This window comes from Callospermophilus lateralis, chromosome 4, assembly GCF_048772815.1.
Source record: "Callospermophilus lateralis isolate mCalLat2 chromosome 4, mCalLat2.hap1, whole genome shotgun sequence".
NCBI classification, from domain to species: Eukaryota; Metazoa; Chordata; class Mammalia; order Rodentia; family Sciuridae; genus Callospermophilus; species Callospermophilus lateralis.
Window position 1 is genome coordinate 57,776,519 of NC_135308.1, and position 20,895 is coordinate 57,797,413.

Here is a 20,895-nt window from a genome sequence, read left to right on the forward strand (position 1 = left end):
TTTTCAAAAAAAAAAAAAAAAAGAGAAACAAGTACAGTAAGGCAGGTGGTGTGGTTCAGAGGTTCACCTCCTCCTCAAAATTCAGAGGAAGGAGGAAGATATATTTCCCAAGTGCCCAGGGAAGAATTGAACAGGTCAGGTTACTGGGTGCAAGGTACGAAAGTACTTTCAGACTAGAAAGAGAACATTTCAAAATATAACTTGCTTTAAACATGTTTAATGAATTTTGAAGTTAGGTATTGGAATCTATCTACATTCTTTGCAAAGATGCTGAAATATTTGAAAAATTCCTGGAGTATTGATGCAATTTGTCTTGATTTTTTGATAAACAGTCAAAAGTCTTAAATGTAGATATGTTCCAATAACATAGATAGCTCCCCTTTGGGGAGCTGTGGGGTGTAGAAGGGAATGCAACTAACTTCTGGATGATTTATTTCCCCCAGAGCAAGAAGCAAATAGCCTTGTTTATTATTAGTCATAGTTATTACACTATTCATAATCTGTTTTCCCATAAGAATGGTATTGCGATGATGAATGACAACTTATATATAGAACAGAATAAATTTATTGTAGGAAGCATTTCCAGTGACATGAACAAGAAATTAGGTCTACAATATGTTCAAGCTGTGCTGGGCAACTCCAGTTCTGTTCAAGAACTCACCTTGGAAGAATAAAAATGAGCAGATATATTTCTAACTTATGTTAGATTACAAGTTCCTCTCTGTGAATAAGACAGGGTTGTGTCTTATTTGTTTTTTCTCTCAGAGCCATATTCATGTTACCTGATGCGATCAATATAGAGTAGTATATGTTAAATGAAAGTGACTTTTCATTGTGATTGTCCCATTACAATAATTAGCACATATTGAATGATTACTGTGGCTTGGAAACTGTTCTATGTACTTTCTGCATATTAACTCATCCAAGACTTTGAACAACCATGTAAGGTAAATACCTTCATCACCACTTATGTATTTGTAAAGAAAAATAGGCAAAAAAGACTGCATAATTTGCAAAATTAAATGACACATCTAAAAAAATTGCAGAGTAGTATTTAATAACAAGCATCATGCTAGTTGTAGATACTATTGCCTTAATCACTACATGCTCCTACATCTTCTCTGTGTTTTTTTTTTTTTTTGTGTGTGTGTGTGTGTGCAAGTACATATATGTAGCATAGGTTGTGGGTTAGGTTTTTTTTCTCTGAATAGCTAGTAATTTATACTACATAATTTATTGTAATATCTTCTATTTCCTCATTGAGTTATGTAGCAAATATTAAATTGTTACCATTAAATTTTATTCCATTGATTTCTATCTGTTCTTGAGTTGGTATCATGCCATGCGTCCATAAAATCCTTTAATATCTATTTATCTTGTCTCTTCTTATTTCTATTATTTTTTCAAAATGTTTTGCTATTTCTCCCCATTATTCTACTTTTGTTTTTATTGCTTTTTTTTTTCATTGCTTTTAATGTGTTATCCTGAGCACAGATAAAACTCTTCTTCTAGGGCATGGAGACCTCAGGTCAGGTGCATTCCTTTGAAAAATGATGCAAGAAATCCACAGGTCAAGATGGACTTACAGGCACAACAAAATATCCTTGGGGTGAGGGTGGAGGCATCAGGTAGGTAGGGTCTCATCATTGTAGTCTTGCCCTGTTCTGTTCAGTGTGTGGTGTGTGTGCATCTACATATTTATATACAAACATGAATTATTTTTTCAGTGCTTCAAGTGGCATCTTCTCTGGATTGAGGAAGCATAGGGAATTTGGGAAAGTAGTCATTTTTAGCCTCTCCACTAGTTGGTCTGCATATAGGGGACTTGATTGTTCTCTAGGCCCATGTGTTCTTGAAAAGAAGTTACCAAGCGAGGAGGCTTGTGGAATGATAGAAAAATGATTCATGGGGCTCCAATTTCTTTCTTATGGGGTAAGACTTGTTGATACTCATCAAAGAATCTGCAGTTTGGGGCCATGAGGTGAAAAGTCTGGTTTTTGGGGGAAAGGCAAGTGGAAGTTTCCTATCCCTTGTTTTTGGCAATAGTAACTAGTTTACTTACGTTTATACTGTGCTACGTGATACAGCTGGCCCTCCTCATCCATTAGTATAACCAACCGCAAAGCAAAAATATTTGGAAAGAGAATTCCAAGAGTTCCATAAACAAAACTTGAATTTTCCCAAGTTTAGAATTACCCTGAATCCACTGGAAAAAAGTGACATATAGGTTCACCGTGATGTAGCTGGCCTCCTGCCATTTCACACATCCTCAGTCTCCTCAGTATGTATTTGAGCATCGTTTACCTGGCATCTCATCTGTGTGCTATGCAGTTAGGCAAATGATGATTGTGTCTATACTGAACACCTGCAGGCTTTTTCCTTGTCATTATTTCCTAAACAATACAGTATAACAAGTATTTATATAGCATTTACATTGCATTAGTTATTATATGTAATTTAGAGACGATTTAAAGTGCAGAGGAGGTTTTGAATAGGTTATATACAAACAATACACCATTTTATATAAAGGAATTTGGTACCTAAGGATTTGGGTATCCATGGGGAGTCCTGAAACAAATCCCCTAAGGAAACCTAAAGAGACTACTCTATTTCTTTCATTTGATTTTGTAGAGCTGGGGATGGAACCTAGGGCCTCACATATGCTGAGCACACACTACCAGGAAGCTATATCCTTGACTTGAGACAGTATTTAAAAGCTCCACATACTGAATCTTTGTGTCTCCACAAATCTGTGAAGGAGGCAGCACCATCTTCTTTTCAGAGGCACAGAATCAGAGAAGCAGATCAGCTTGGTTACATAGCTCATCAGAGTTATGGCAATTCAGACCTGGGTTCAAATCTCAATGTTTTGATAAGGTTTAGAAGGTTCTCTGCAATCTAACCTTTGCCTATCTCTCAGCTTCATCTTGTAACATCTAAATTCAACCACGCAGCATGTTCCTCTGATTTTAAAAATATGTCGTGTTTGCTGCGACATAGATGTAGCTATGGATTCTCCGAATCATTTCCTTTTCTTCCCAATTGTATAGAAGACTTCCTTTTTCAGCTTACCCTTGGTTTTTGGTGGGAGCGTATAATTCTTGGAAAGGGAGTGAAAGGGACATGTATCACTCCTAGGTCCCTAAAACATTTCATATCCTCAGCTATGTTTTCTCTTTGCCTTTATATATCTGGATGCACAGGACTCTCAGATAGCAAATAACACAACCACAAGAAAGCACCTCTGCTTTCACCAGGCCTACTCAGACTCACCACTCAGTAGTTATAATATGAGAGAAAAACTTTATTGGCAAAAATTATCTGAGATTTAGAGGTGGTTTGTTGTAGCATTTACTATTACTAACCATGACTAAGTCGGAGGAAACCATGGGTTGACAAACTATAGAAAGTTAGTTAAGTAAATATTTTAGAACTTGCAGGCCACAGTTTTTTTTTTTGCAACTGTATAACCCTGTTATTAGAGTCTAAAAATGGTCTTAGGCCATACATCAGCAAACACACATGGTTGGGTTCAATAAAACATGTTTTTTTTTTTTTTTTTTTTGTCACTCACAAAAGAGACACTGGACAGATTCAGTTTGTTAATCTCTGCTGTTCTCTCTGTTGCAGTGTTTTTGTCTTTCTCTGCCACTCTAGACTCCATCTACCCCTTGCCTGGTTAGATTGTTACTTTCAATCTAGTTTGGGTCCAAGTTTTGGTCCCCAGGGTGATGCTCTTGGGAAGTGGGGTCTAGGTAGTAGGTTCTTGGGTCATTGGGGGCAGGCTCTCAGAGGGTAGTTCTCATGGGTTGTTTTAAAAGTCTGACTTTGGCTCCTTCTCATTTTCTCTGCTTCCTGGGTTGTGATTATGACCACTTGCTCTGATGCATATTTCCACCATTCCCATCTGCCATTCTCCATGAGGTCAGTCCAACTAAGCTGATACAAAAGTGCCATGCCCTCCAATCTCCAAAATGGTAGGCAAAATAAATCTTCTTCTTAAATACCCTTTCTCAGTTATTTCACTGTAGTGATGGAAAACTGACTAGTATACCTTGGCTGCAACCACACTTCCATAAGGAAGATGTTTCCCATGTTTTCCTTTCCCAGATTTCTCTGCTTCCCCTTGTCAATTGGGTTAGACTCCATTATAATAAGTTTCCATAGAAGTTACTGCCCTTCCTTTTTCACAATACACCTTCCATTATAATAATTTGTTTGACATTTATTTTCCTTACTATGCTGATAGCTTCAGGAGAAAAGGAAGCCACAGCTATTCTATTCATACTTTTATCTCAAAACCTACCACCGGACCTGGCATAGAGTAAGAGCTATAAAAATCATGTCAATGGATAATTATAATGCATGCTATTAACCACTGCCTTCAATCTATAGAGCTTGTAGAAACACATCCTTCCTTCCCCTTACCTCTCTTCCTCCTTGTCCTTCAGTTCTGGGGCTCAATATAGCCAATAGGAAACCAAACCCACAATTATGGTATAATAGTCACACTCCTGAATGAAGAAAAGAAAATACCACAGAGATATTTACTCTCAGGGAGATATATATAGTATTTACACCATATATATATGGTGTAAATACCTTGTCTCCACCTCAGTCAATACTTTTTCTTTAGGGCCATAAATCTTGGGATGTCATCTCATAGAAGCTGATATCTGTCATAGCTCTGGAAGTTAATTGTGTCTTGAGCCCTATAAATGGGAAGAGGCTATTTCTGAAGTTCTGTCATCACATTGCTCTAACACCTATAAATCTGAAAAGCTTTCCAATTTTCCTCAGTATTGTAGAGAGGTTCACGGAGTACTGCAAGTGGTCAAATATAGCTTACCCATATACAAACAGAGAAGAGAGGGGAAAAGTGTTTTATTTTCAGGATAAAAGACAAATACAAGCAATAATGACAGCTTAGAATGGCCTAAGAACAAAATGATATGTAAAAACTGTGGCAAGAAGCTGACATAGAAGGAAAGTCCATTGAGATGCAATTCTAATGAGTAGTTGGTTTGATCTGATAAAATGTGGAGGCTGGACACCACAAACCCTGGGAAAATTCACAATGCAGCTACAGCTGAGGAATAGTGGTCAGTGCTTTTGAATTCCTGCTTTCCATAAACTTTTGTTAAGACAACTAAAATTTCCCTCCTCCCAATTGTTGAGACATTTCAATATCATAGTCCTTTCTTTCTCAGTCTGCAACACAGGCAAGTTTTGTTTCATTTATTCTATTTACCCCAACCCCATAGGTTTTCAGGCTAAGGCAGGAAGGACAAGTTTACTCCTCTGGTAAGGCATTCTACTTAAAAGCAGAATCTGTTTGTCTCTTTTCTCATATCATGTGATCATGGAGAATTGAAAGGAATTTTTGTGGGAGAGTGAGAGAAGGGTTGGAATGGAGAGATGTTCATTTCTAAGGAAGTCTTTTATTCTAAGAGGTAATCTGAGAAGTAACTTAAATATATATCCTTTGATAAGTAAAACTAAATTACTGATACAGTTTTTGTGTTGGAGAGTATTAGAAGGCCTACGTTGGGAGCTCATGAGAACTCTGCTCCAATTCATTTACAGAAATGAAGTGTCTGACTAAAACTGGGTGGCTAATGAGCAGCTGGAATCTTCACCTTCAACAGAGAAGGTAATCCAAGTCTTGTAACTATATTGTCATCATCCCATTCCTAGGACCTAGCTCATCACAGTGTGCCATGCATGTTTGTGGAAGATAGGAATGAATGAATGGTATGCTTGAATGAATGAAGGAGACCTGCTGAAAAAGCCAAGCCGAAATTTGGCCCAAGTCCTCTGTTGATCTGTTTCCCGCCTCTATAATGATTATTTGTGAAGAGGCTTCTTGAGACAAGAGATAACACATATGCAGCACTTTTACATATCTTATTTTAAAGTATTTAGCCTCAGTTTTCTGGGTGCATTTCATTTGCGCTTAATGACCCAGATGGCAATGAACCATTGATTCCTACCTTCAATTTAGTGTGAGTAGGGCACCTGTGTGAGTGGCGGTCCACTCAGCACTCAGTAGGCAGAGAAAATTGTGAACACAGTTAACAACTAAGAGAACTGTCATTTGCCTTTAAAATGCAAGGTTTCAAATTGTACCTTCTGATGGAATTCAGAGTGACCATTAGGATAAGTAAACACACCAGACATTCAGCATATATGCTGAGACAAATGTGATGAAGGGACAAAGAAACTTTTTTCTCTGCTGTCATTTCATTTGGCAACTATGAACACTGCTGCTTGCTATAACTCTCCTCAGTAACATTTTTCAGCTAAACTTCTGTATCAAACATATTTCAAACTATTTTTTTGGCGTTATTAGATTATATTCTTCTCCCTAATAGCTTTGCAGTTTTTTCCCTTAGAACATTAGTGATTCTAAAGATTTCTTTCAAAATGTAAAAGACAAATATTGATTATCTGGCTGGATTCCCTGGTCACATGGCTGTGTGAGGCTGCGGCTGTGGCTTGGGGGAATCATCCTGTGTCACTCTGCTTAAATGCTGGGTTCTTCTAATTAAATTTTCCTCCCTCCCCACCTTTTTAACCTTTCTCCTCCTTCTTTTCCTCCCTCCTACTCTCCTCTCTTTCTTTCTTTAAGGTTTACCTTTTTATTTTGGCAAATTTAGAGAACAGAAAATAGTACATATAAGAACTAAAAAGTCACTCTATTTGCCTTTTACCAACATTCATCCATACATAATCATTCATTGGGAACTACAAAGTGTGCGATACTGTTCTAGGTACTGATATTTTAGTGAAGGCCTAAATACCCATTCAACTGGACTTAACATCTCTGGGTAAAATAAAATGTAATTAGCTGAAGGGCATCTTTAGTTCTCTGTCCTTCATTCTCAGCCTTTCCTTTCTTGCTTTTTAGAAATTCTCTTCCCAGCACATTAGGACTTCAGAGTTCTGTGCACTTCTTTATACTGACTTACAACTCATTTTCAAGAATGGTTCTAATTAGTCATCATGACAAGATACAAATGACACTTGGTGGTTTATAGCAGTCTGGGATTCTTAGACTTCTAAGGCTTGATAAAGGTAGTTTTAAAATAAAAAAGTAAGAAAATAGATGTTTACCTATGGTAATGCTGCATGAGCTAAAAATATACAGAATGGGTTAGAATTTTTATTGGTATTTTATGCATAAAAGGAGGGAATATTATTACTCAAATATGGTTTGATCAACAAAAATCTTTGAAACCATGTAAAGAAGTATTAAAAATAAAAGCTCATGCTCGTGAAATCTTGGGCATAGAACGGACGAGCTGCGAAAGAAATGTTTTGTGATGTGAGAGGAACCTGGTAGACAGGCACTTGGTGTGGTTATGGATCATGCTGCCCTTGCCCAAACATTTCATGTTTTCTATAGTAGTGGAGAGGAGGTGGGGAGCAAGCTGAAGGTAGCAAGGAGATTAATAGTGACCTGCTTTCCAGGACACAGTGTCTGGTCTCCTGAAAACATGGAAATTGGTCCAACTTGCTTAATGGATGCCCTCCCATTCAGCAGAAAGCTGAGCAGAAAGAAAGACCATTAAATAGTTCTGGGAGTTGGAGCCTTGAGACAGCCTTAGATATCAAAGAGAAGAGCCCTTCCTCCAGATTTCGAATATCAAGATTGTTCTCTAAAGGGATCTTTTCTTCTAGGCCTCTCTGACATGCTATATTAATTTGCAAACCAACTGAGTGGGATAAAAATGCCATTTGATCACACACCAACATGGGGTTCTCAGAACACTGGTGACATTCAACCACAAAAGAAAACCAGGGAGGGAGGGATTTCAAAATGACCTTGGTGACAAAAGGGACTTCCGCAGTGAAGCATAGCTCAGGCAATGGTATCACACAATGAGCAAACTGTGGCCAGCTGACATTTCATTTGTGAGTCGCTTCTCAAGCATTTGGAGAGCGTGCATTGATCCTACTCTCATGGAAACCCCCAAGAACGCTCATAAAATGCCTGCTTTCATTTAGCTTTTGTTAAAACAACTAAAATTCCCTTCTCACAATGGTTGAGACATCTCCATAAAATAGTCTTTTCTTTTCCAGCTTGCGACTCCAACAAATATTATTTCATTTATTTCTTGTGGCTCCCCCAGCCTCATACCAATGTTAGCATTTTTTTTTTTTTTTGCCCACGTAGAAAGGCATTCCCCAGGATTCCCTGAGGGTGGCAGTATTGTTCATGAGTCGGACTATGATTAGTGCAAGAAATCAGGCACCTGCTAGGGAAATGATTTAAGGAATATGGTTTACATTACTAAAACAAGCAAAGTATATGATGGGGACTTCTTGGGCCCACAATAGGACTAATGACCCTAGAGACACACACTCCAACATGTGTATGAAGTGGAAAAGTAAAAGATGAAGCCTAAAATGCTCTTGTTAACAGAAATATATGGACAAAAGGGATGATGTTAATATTATTTCAAATAAGTTTTATTCCAGATAACTAATAAAATAATACCTTAAGTTTTATTTGACCATCAATAGACAGTTGGCTGGACAAATTTAGATAATGTCAATTTACGCACAATTTTCCAGGAGACAGGCTGCCGTTACTCTCATTTAACTTTATCCTCTAAGAATTTACCATTCTCGTGACTTACAAGCAGATTCCTTTTTGCTCTTTGAGGGGCATGTAGCAAGACTGCACTAACAAGATATTTCACACTTGTTTATGTGTAAAACAAGCTCAGACTGATCTTAGGTGGAATCAAACAAAATACAGTGAAACTTACTATAATTTTAAATGAGAAAAAAATATCATTACTCTCAATATTGATTGGAAAGGGGGCTTCTGTTTCTAGGCATCGTCAATATGAATCAGTCTTTGTGATCAAGGTGGTTGTGATGGTGTTGGGGCTTACCAGGCAGTGACAACTTAGAGCCACCTAGGAACCTCGTAAGTGATTGATGTCAGTCCCTGAGTAACTGAAAGGGCAAAGCTGCAAATTTAGCTTCTACAAACAGGTCAGTGATATGAGGAAAGTCCCTGGGTATGGGAAGCTGGGAATATCCAGGTCTTCCCAGAAAATCTAGACTGAGAGACTTCCCAGACTTCTAGCTGAGTCACGTATCTTTTAGGTGTATGGTCATTGGGGTTTTCCAGTTTTCTAGAACTCCAAGACAGTGAAGGCACAGATACTTCTATTTGGATTTAAGTGATTAAAATAAGACTGTATAACTTTTCCACTTTTCATTGCTTGTTATAGAAACATTGTGTTATATGTCAGTGACAGATATTGACTGAATCATTCAAGAACTCTTCCTTCTTGGAGGTCATTGGTAATGGTTTAGGAGAAGTCTTCTAAAAAGAAGTGTTATTTACAGAAAAGGCAAGTCAAGAAATAATAATTTACTGACCTGATTTCTAAATGGCAGACATTGTTATAGGTGCTTTACTTGTTTTATCTCATTTGATTCTTACAACACCCAATGGGGTAGGTACTAGCACTATTTTTTTTTTTTTTAAGTATAAGGAGGTTGAAGCTCACAGTTTACCTTGCCCAAATCCTTAACTAATAAAAGGCAGAGCTGGGTTCCAAATTCACATATTCTTTTTGGAGGAAAGAGGAGAAAAATTTATGTAACCATTAAATGGGCTTGTGAAATTATTATATGTTCTTTCACTTATGATGTTAGGTTGGCAGAGGATGACTGGTCAGCTTGGATATATCATGGTGTTAATTACTGCATAATCTCAGATAAAATCCCTTACTCGACATCCTCCATTTTGAAAATACTTCCCATTGGCTAAAGGAATGAGCTAGTTAAGAGTGCTGATGGGCCAGCACTAAATCCACATTTACAAAGGTGGATTTCCCTACAGGGAAAAGGATTAGCACCTTTTTTTTTGGTGGGGGGCTGCTGGGGATTGAACTCAGGGTCACTTGACCACTAACTCACATACCAGCCCTATTTTGTAGTTTAGAGACAGGGTCTCACTGAGTTGCTTAGTGCTTAGCTTTTGCTGGGTCTGGCTTTGAAATAGTGATCCTCCTGCCTCAGCCGGAGCTGCTGGGATTATTGGCATGAGCCACCATGACCAGAGCCTTTTTTTTTTTTTTTTTTTTTTAAAAAAATCAGACTTTGGAGAACAGATTATGAAATCCTAGATCTGGAGATGACCAATTAGGACAATAATTATCATTCAGGGGCTCAACTCTCCACCAGTGAACAAGGCTCACAGCCTTGCCTGCTTGGTACTGGAGCTGCTGTTTCTGCCACTCCTAGAGCACCTGCCCCTCTACAGAGTTTCAGATGTTCCCTTTTCCCCCACAGTTGAGACCTGAAAGATGTGCATATTTTTTAGTGATGGTTGAATGGGTGATGCTTTGACAGGGAGGGAGGAATGAAGAGATATGGATTTATAAACAAGAACAGACCCTGTTACTCTTAAAATAGACCTCCTGGGTCAGTTGAAGCAAGTTTCCAGCACAGCTCTGTACACTGTACTCCCTAAGTGCTTTGTCATCTCTCTGGTGTCCAAGTGTCATTGACCTGTCATCTAACCTTCAAGGACCACTCCTTAAATCAAAACTGGAATATGCAGAAGAGATTCCAAAGGGTTTTAAAGTTAGATGTGTTGTATAATACCTGTGGAATTTGGGAATTTTGGGGACTCTTACTTAAAATCAGTAAATGCCTTGATCAGCATAAACCTCTGCTATTGTAACCATTTTTGGCATCAAAAGTATGTGCAAGCTACACCAGAATGTTAATACTATGAATATCATCAAAGAACAAAGGACAACAAATGGCATTTCTCAAAGTATCAGTTACACAGGATACTGAGTAATTTGTTAAAAATTTAAATCTCTGAGTGAAATTTTTTTGTATCAGAGATCTAGAAGTTTCTTACGATCCAGTTAAAAATTAGAAGAACTGGTTCATGTTTTTAAAAAAGCTATGATTTTTAAAATGTAGTCCTCAGATCAACAGTGTTATCAACTTGTGAATTTGTTAGAAATACAAATTTTTAAGCTTCAGGCCTATAATGGCATAAGTTAGCTTTTGAATCTGAAATCTGTGAGAGGGTTCTAAAATCTTTATTATTACTAGCTTCAGTGCTGATGCTGTATGCTAGTTTGAGAACAATTGAAAGAGAAGAACAAAAGCTTCTTTTTTCCTTTTGTTTTTTGTCCAAAACCAAAAGTGAGGATCATTCCTTTAGTTATTAAAAATTCACCAATTTGGGCAAAGGGCAAGATAGAAACATTATTCTGTATACGCTATAGGAGTTGGTTGTGGCTATTTGTGTGTGTGTGTGTGTGTGTGTGTGTGTGTGTGTTTGTACACATGCATGTATATGTAAACAAACATTCAAAACAGTTATCAACCTGCCCGAATATCTGTTGTTTTACTGTTTAAATATTAAATACTTCCTCCTTCACTTCATTATCATGTGTGAAATTTTACCAAGTTGAGATATACTTGGGTTAGTGAGCATCTTTACAAATTCAGTCATGAGAGTAAATCAATATTAATATTAAAAGAATGTTTAGAGATCATCTGATCTTGTACTTTTCTTGTGATGGTGCATGTTTAGCATTTCAGCATTTTTTTTTTTCTCCAAGAGACATTGATACATTCAAGTAAATTACTCTCACATGCCAAGGTAGGCACTGCCCACCATCACTTGGATTGAACACTAAAATGAAGTCAAAGATGCTGTTAGAAGTCACCAGAACTTTTCTGTATCTCTGTGACTTGAGTAAACAGATATATATTGTGGGTCCAATTTTCTAAGAACCTAAAGGTTCAGTTTTGCAAACTATCTAGCATATCCAAACTTCCAGTCTCTCTGAGTAAGCTGGTGGCATGTCTCTTAGATATCACTTGGCTTATTTAAAAAAAGTTTTTATTAGTGCATCATCATTATACATATTAGCAGGGTTTATTTTGACATAATATATATGCATGGAATATAATTTTCTCCATTTCAAAACCTAGTACTTTCTCTTTCTCTCTCCTCCTTCCTCCCCATTTCCCTTCCTCTACTCTGTTGGTCTTCTACTTTTATTTTTTTTAATTGGTGCTTGTTATTGTTTGGGTAGAGGTGTCCCTTCAGAGATCTTGTTAATTCAGGAATATTCAGAGATAAAATGGTTGGATTATGAGAGCTGTAACCGAATTAGTCCATCCTAGTTTGAATGTACTGACTGGTTGGAAACTGTAGGCAGGTTGGAAACTGTAGACTAGGGGAGGTGGGTCACTGGGGTGTGCCCTGGAAGGGTGTATCTTCCCTGTGCTGCTCCTGCATTTCCCCGACTGGCCCTTTCCCTCATGACAAGCTGCCTTACCTTGGGCCCAGAGCAATGGAGTCCATCATCTATGGTCTGAGACCCCTGAAACTGTAACCCCCCAAATAAATTTTTCCTTCTCTAAGTTATTCTTGTTGGGTATTTTGGTCACAAAACCCAAAAGCTAAATAAAATGGTGCTTTATAGATATACCCAAGGGTGAAATTCACTGTGGTATTTCCATATATGTACATAGCATAATTTGATCAAGTTCATTCCACAGTGCTTCTTCCTTCCCCCTCAATTCCTTTCCTCTACTGCACTGATCAGTTGGCACATTTTGAAAAAGCAACACTTATGCACATTTTGTTCATGAGCACCTGAGATGCCAGATGTAATCATTGCTAGAGCCAACCTGGATGGCCATTAAAGTTCATTCACATCCCAATGCACCCTATTCACCAGCTAGGAGGTAGGAGGAGTGTTCTGCACCCCTGCAGAATTGACATGGCTGTTCACGTCAGTCTTGAAATAATGGAGTTTGTGACAAACCATGGTGTGGCCCCATATGCTTACTTAATCCATTGTCATGCTTGGTGTGAACCCTGTTTATAGAGTAGACTCTACTGGGGGAGGTGTCAGACCACTCCAGTGAACTGTGCACGGGGGACGTGTGAACGGCTGTGACTGTTTTTCACATCCCATGTTTCCTTACTCTTTTTTTCTCTTCTGACTGGAAACTAGGCTATTTCTCTTCCCATGCTTTCCACTGAAATTCAGAATTCTACCACCGATACTACCTCTGTCCTGTTCAGCCTGCTTTGAGGAGACTCTCTCATCATCTCTTTCCTGGCAATCCAGATTGGCCATTTACTAGAAGATATTTTCTTATCAGGAAGCAGTAGAGGTATAGCTGTGTGAGACATTAACAACTGTGCTTGTGTTCCTGCCAAGAGTATTAACTCACCCTCTGTGCTCTAAACAAAGTCCTCAGTAAATAAATAAATAAGCAAATAAATCTTAACCAGTGAGACTCTATCTAGACTAGTAGCATAAAGAATGACTCTAAATAAAATTGGTGCTTACATGGAACTCATATAATTTAGGAAGAATGATGGGTAGAAAGCTTCTAGAAGTATAAGTATAGGAATAATAATAATGATGCTCTTCAGCTTGTGTTTTTTTCTTTTACATCTTCCTGTGGTTATAAATCTGATCCTAGGGCTGGGGATGTGGCTCAAGCGGTAACACGCTCGCCTGGCATGCGCGGGGCGCTAGGTTTGATCCTGAGCACCACATAAAAAAATAAAATAAAATAAAGATGTTGTGTCCACAGAAAACTGAAAAATAAATATTAAAAATTCTCTTTCTCTTCTCTCTCTCTTAAAAAAATCTGATCCTATATCACTTCCTAGAGAGAAAGATTCTTATCTATTTGAATATCATGTTAAATCTCTTCTTGAACAAATATTGAAGCATTCTTTCTGGAAAAATCCTAAAGGATATGAGTTTGGAAGCCATAAATATGACATTGTATCTAGGAAAGTCAACTTCTTGAGATCAGATAAGAGGTGAGATATATTGTTCTCAGACTTACCTTCTAGAATAATCAAAGATGGTTATATATGATTGGGATTTTTACCCCACTGGTAAATAGGTTTAATAACTAATTTTGAGAAGGAAAAGAAGAAACATATTTACTAGACAGAGTTCTTTCTGAGGCTAAAGGTCTTAGTCGTCTATGACTAGACTTGCTCTATAGACACCAGACCATATCCTCACAAGTTACACTATAAGGACATTTTTCTACTGAGCAGAACTTATTGTGGTGACCTTGGTTCCTCAGTAGACCACTTGTGGTGCCTCTTAGTCTAGGTTAATTCCACCCTACAGGAATAGGTGTTAATAGTCAGCAAATTTTTTTTGTTAACTTTTGAGGACATTACATTAAGAAAGTCTTATATTCCTTCACAGATGTGCTTAGACCCACTTAAAGCTGCTTGGATATATACAAACATAAGAATGTATGTCCTTTTTAGATCAACTTGGCCTCTTTCCTTATGTGTTAGACTTTGCAATAATGTGTGCCAAGCAATTACAATTGTAGGGTTGATAACTCCTAGAAATGCGAGGTTTCAAAAGTGACTTTTTTCAGGAAAATCTCTACCCTGAGAATTTTGGTCCCTTCAAATGCACATGGCATTTCCGGTCAAGAAGAATGAAAATTACAAAAAAAAAAAAAAAAAAAAAAAAAGTCAACTTTGGGTATGGTACAGAAATTTATCATTCTTCTAAGCTTGGTTGTCTTCACTTTATCTGCTCATTGTTGTCTTTTCTGCTCTTAGCCTCTCTGGCTTCTTCCCTATTTTGATTCTGAATTTTGTTTGTTTGTTTTCTTTCTTTCTTTTTGGCTACTTGCATTTTGTTTTCTCTTTCTCTCTCATCAAAATATTCCAATTTAAGAACTGATTCTCTTGGGACAAGACATTAAAAACAGATGAACTTCATCACATGCTGAAACCATGGACATGAAGATCCTTTCTCTTTTCTCACTTGAGTGTAGGGAGGTTGAGTTGATTGCTGCTTTTATTTTTAACCCCTTAAAATGCGCAGGGCATACCAATTTGCATGACAGGAGCAGAGATCATAAGAAAAGTCACTGTCACCTGGTAATTCTAAGACTCTAAAGTTTCTCTGTCTTATATCATCCTCCTTCCCTGTCATTACTATTTGCTGTTTGTTCTACCTTGATCATTGGCTTCATAGTTCCTTCTGATTATTTTGGCTTCATTTCATGGTTCCAGTATTACCTTCCTTTAAAAGAAATGGTAATTGTGGACTTTGCAAACTTATAAACAAATCTGTTCTAGCTCTATTGGTGATCATTCTTGAGATTATTCCACTTTGACTCTGTGCCTCCTCTCAGCACTAGTCTTTCCCAGCCCCATTGGTTACCTGCAAATTATCCCTCATCAAAAGAAAAATCAAGCTGATTCCTAAAACAAATTCAGTTTTCATGTATTAGAAGAAAACCATCTCCTGCTAAACCATCCCAGTTCCTTCATTTATTCCTATGATGATGTAATTATCTTTCTTGACTAGATACACTCCAGTTTGTCCCTACCCCATGATATGTGAAACAAATCTGCATGGAATCTAGGGTAGTACATGCCCTTTGTTTCTTACTTTAATATATTTCTTTAACAGACAGCAAATTCACATTTGGAATCTGGCCTTTCTTACAACATTAATGTTAATATATAATATTTCATGAAAACCCAGAAAACTTTCCATGTTGCTCTTTAGGCATATTCTGTCTTTTCTATAATTTGATACTGTTGTTGTAGGGCTTTATTTTCTTTAAAGATCCATCAAATATTCTTGTCCTTTGAAGTCCTTGATTTAAAATCTTGATTCAAAAAAAATCTTGATACTAAGTAAAATACAATGCTTTTTAAATCTAGACGTATAGAATTAATGAAATCTTATCAATTCACAGAATAAATTGTTTGTAGAATTTTTCTCAAGATTGAACTTATAATTTTTTCCTAACACATTTATATATGACACATTTATATATGACACTACCTAGTAGTGTCCAACTGGCCCAGTAAAATAGGAAATTTGCTTTTCTCAAAGAGCACCATGAATTCCAGTTACTCTCTCCTAAAAACAATTTAAAGAATTTTCCATCTGATGCATTAAGTAGCCTTCCTCTTTTCATATGCTTCACACAGATGATCAAAATAGTATCATTTGTTATTGATTAAACAAAGGAAAGACCTCCCCAATGCAGACAAAATGCATTAATTTATAGTCTTCTGGCAAGATGCCAGCTGTAATCATCATTAAGAAGGGCTCTACCCTTGGTTTCTCTCTACATTTCCATTTCTTTTATAAGGATGTCATGAAAGACCTTGTCAAAAGCTTTCCTGCAATTCAGGTTTATCTGAAGCTTTTACTTAGCTAACTATGAGAGAGAGATGGCAGGGGGGAGAGAAAGATCAGTTGACGTGATTTGTTCTTTATGAGTCCCGTGGTGTCTCCTAGCGCTCACCACTTCCCCTTCTATGTGCCCACAAATCAACCTATTAATATTCCATCCCAGAAACTTGCCTGGATTTGATGTCAGGCTCACTAGTCCATAAATGACAGGATCCATCTGCATCTTTTTTAGATAAGTGGGAACACATTTATCCAGTCTCTACAAGCCCACAAAGTACTGCACATTCTCGAAACACACTACACCATGAATGTGTATTTATATAGTCGAGGAACCAAACCACTTCAGAGAGGCCAGGTGCTGCTTTATTAGACCTTACACATCTATCAATATTTATTCTACTCTTTTCAGAATAAAAATCATGCTTGCTGACAAAGCAGACCAATGCAAAATCCAAATTGAGTTCCTTTCTATCTCACTCTCATCTGTTAACATTACATCAGTAGCTCAGGCAACTGAGAAATACATTTATTGTTATTCTATTTACTTTCAATATAACAAAAATGTGTTTGCTCTCTTAGCATGCTTGACATTTCTCAGCTATTTGAGAGTGTTAGGTATTTTAATATTATTCTTAGAGATTCACGTCAATTCCTCTTTCTCCCTTCTTTTTCTCTCAGTATACTACTTGCTCCACCCCTTTCTTTACTTTCTGAAATATGAATTTCTAGAGTTCACTATTCACTATTCAAGAACTATTCAAGGTCTTTTGCTGCTCTTCCTTTGTTTCTTACTGGGATAGCTTATAATACTATCGCCAGGATATAATTTTTTAAATGTTGGCCAGTTCTCATGAATCATTTTCATTTTTATCAGGTCAGACATGACTTAAGGTGAAGTGGGGGAGGGGTGAGAATTTAGAAATTTCTTTTTCACTCATCTTGTTTTTTCAGATGTATGAATTATGAGATTGATTAACAAAACACATCTTTTTTTTTACAATAACAAAAACTGAAAACTGAGTAGAAACATAGCTTTGCATTTCCCCTACAAATTTGTCAGTTGATTAAATATAACCAGTAACATTCATATTCAGTTTTAAAAATCTTTTGATAAATATCAAACTACAGAAACCACCTGGGTCGATTCCTGTCTGCTCCAACCCTGTTTTGCTGACATCAGTAATAATCTGCTGTCTCTGGTTCAGTTCTGCCCAGATCCAAAAATTAAATGGTAGCCCTACTTCAGCAATTGCTTTGCCCACTGGTGAGTGAGTGGCAATTATTTTTCTGCTTTCACTTGTGATGTTGAGTCCATCTGGGACATTACCACTGTCATTTGGGTTAGTTTACTTGAATATCTTGTCCCAATATTCCTGCCCTCCTTCTAGCCAGTTCTGAACCAAAGCAATAGTTCGGAGCCTTGTTCATGTAAGTTTCTTTCTGAGCTGGATCTACCTTTCCTCATCTCTCTTACTGACTTGGTTGCTTTCACAAGACTGAGAAATACATCTGATGGAATCACTGGGGCATCACAATCCTTGCCCATTAGAGTCATTGGATTTTGACAGTAATTCAGATTTGTCTATAGTTCACTATGATCAAAGATGGTTTCCCTTCTGCCCAATGTGAGCTTGCTTCAGGATCACTGAAGAATTCTCAGAACTAGAGTTTCAGAAAGAGAGAAAACCTACTCTCTTGGAATTGAAACAAAATCTATTTGCTAAAGATGCTTAAAAGAAATCAATAACAACATTCAGATTCTAGACATTTGGCAGGATTGCTTTGAAAAATCTTACAATCTCATTGCTTTGAAAAATCTTTTGAAATATGGAGTATAGTCGGCTACAAGGGAAATACAATAAAAATTTTAAAATAAAAATTTAAAATAAAAATAAGATCAAATACAGAATTTAGGTGAGATTTTGGTCTTCTTGTTTAATATTTCTGTCAATGAAGTTGATGGCCAGATACAATTTGAAGGTCCCAGCAACTCTAGTTTTATTTTAAGCACTCATAACAATCTATTATTCCCATTTTAGAGAGAAGGAAATGGAAGTATGGGGAAGAATTTGGAATGAGGATCACCAGCTTATAGTTTCCACACCATCAAAGGTTGCTGAGGACTGTCCTGGATTTAGCACTGAATGTCCTGCATCCTGAGAAAACTCTCTGTTCTATGCAAACCAGGACAACTGGGTACCCTTGAAGTGAATTCAAATTTGTGAGAATCTGAAGTCAATGTTTTTTTCCTTTCATTACCCAGTTTTATTGGCTGTTCTGAACTTATCCACATCCCTATAAAAAACTTGAGTTGAAGAACTTCAAAAATACTGATATTAATCTGTTGTAAAGAGGAACAGTTACTAGTCCAAAGCCTTTTGGATCCTTCAACGTCTATCAGTGAATTTTAAGATCAGTAACTTTTCACATACCAGGACTTTTTCATAACTACTTTCCTTCTTGTCCAACTTTCAGCTGATGAGTTACTTGGTTCCTCTAAAATATCGTTTTTAATATTAGTGTGCTGATACTACTTGCTTTTTTGGTTGTTACCTTTTTAGCCCAGTTAAATAACTTACAAAGATCTTGTTCAAATTTAACTCAAACAGAGCAAAAGCATTGGCATTCTGAAAAGGAGCAAAAGACGGTGATGTTAATTCTCATTACAAAGTTTCAAAATGTTTTTAGCAGCATTCCTTTGGTGGAATCAAAGATTTTTTGATTCTTCATGTTTATTTTTATATTTCCACATTTTCTTGACTCAACATGAAAGACAGAAACATTTTCTTATTATGTTCTATCTTAGAAGTATCATTCAAAGCTTTAGTGAGTCCAGAAGAAAAATCCTCATTTCCAAGTGTAAATAGAAGTTTCCATTTCAATTGAAAAACAAAACAATAAACAAACAAACAAAATCCTTTGGGGTATGATGTTCACAAGGAAAATGAAGCTTAATGCTCATGTTAAAATCTCCCAACCTATTTAATAGACTAATAGGGAACATTTCCATCTTTGCTTGGCATAGAGATGATCAGATTTAGTGACATCAGGTATTATTTGGCTCAGGGTCTGGCCCCACATCACACTATAACCTTCTAGATGTGTTCAAACCTCCCAAATGTGGAGAAGTCTTTTGCTTGCTTTTTAAATTCTTAAGCATGATAACTTCAGGACAATAACAGAGGGTATTTAAAAAGGTTATTTCTTGTAGTGAATAACTTTATAGCTCTTACTCCTTATCTCCTGTTGTTACTGAAGAAATTTCTGGGATGAGATGGCCAGATTATCTCTGGGAAGAATATTTTTTTTTTTTTTAAAGAGAGAGTGGGTGAAAGAGAGAGAGTGGGGGAGGGAGAAAGAGAGAGAGAGAGAGAATCTTTTTAATATTTATTTTTTAGTTCTCGGCGGACACAACATCTTTGTTTGTATGTGGTGCTGAGGATCGAACCCGGGCCGCACGCATGCCAGGCGAGCGCACTACTGCTTGAGCCACATCCCCAGCCCCATGGGAAGAATATTTTAAAGATGCACTCAACTTCCAATGTATCCTTAGTGGCTACTTTTTCTTTTTTTAATGTTATATATATTCTTTTTAGTTATACATGACAGTAGAGTGTATTTTGACCCATATATACATGGAGTATAACTTCTCATTCTTGTGGTTGTACATGATGTGGAGTTACACTGTGTTTTCATATATGAACATAGGAATGTTATATCCAATGTATTCTACTGTCTTTCCTTTTCCCATCCCTGCTCCCTTCCCTTCATCCCCTTCTCTGTAATCCAAAGAACTTCTATACTTCCTTATCCCCTCCCCTATTGTGTATTAGCATCTGCATATCAGAGAGAACATTCAGCCTTTAGTTTTTTGGGATTGACTTTTTTCACTTAGCATGGTAGTCTCCAGTTCCATCCATTTACTCTAAAATGCCATAATTCCATTTCTTTTTTTAATGTATGGTTAATATTCCATTCTGTATGTATACCACATTTTCTTTATCCATTCATCTGTTGAAGGGCACCTACATTGGTTCTATTGCTTAGCTATTGTGAATTGAGCTGCTTTTAACATTGATATGACCATGTCACTATAGTATGCTGATTTTAAGTCCTTTGGGTATATGTTGAGGAGTGGGATAACTGGATCAAATGCAAGTTCCATTCCCGGTTTTCTGAAGAATCTCTATACTGCTTTCCAGAGTGATTGCACCATTTTAAAGTCCCACCAGCAATGTACGAGTGAACCTTTTTCTGCCACATCCTTGCCAACATTTACCATTGCTTGTATTCTTGATAATTCCCATTCTAACTCTAATGAGATAAAATCTCAGTGTTGTTTTAATTTGCATTTCTCTAACTGTTAAAGATGTTGAACATTTTTCATGTATTTGTTGACTGATCATATTCTGTGAAGTGTGGCTACTTCTTTTTGCAGAGGACTGGTTTAGACTGGTGATCAAGGCATGCCTCTCTCTCTCCCATCAGCCTTTCAACTTAGAGAGAGAGCATTCTTGATTGTTTTTATGTTACAAAGTTGATATCAATACAACAAAGGGTTGTGGAATACCTAGTAGGTGCTCGACAACTTACTAGGTACATTGTAGATAGAGACACATATGGAAAGGTCATCATTCTCAGGGAAGAATCAAAGTATAATGGTGGAAGC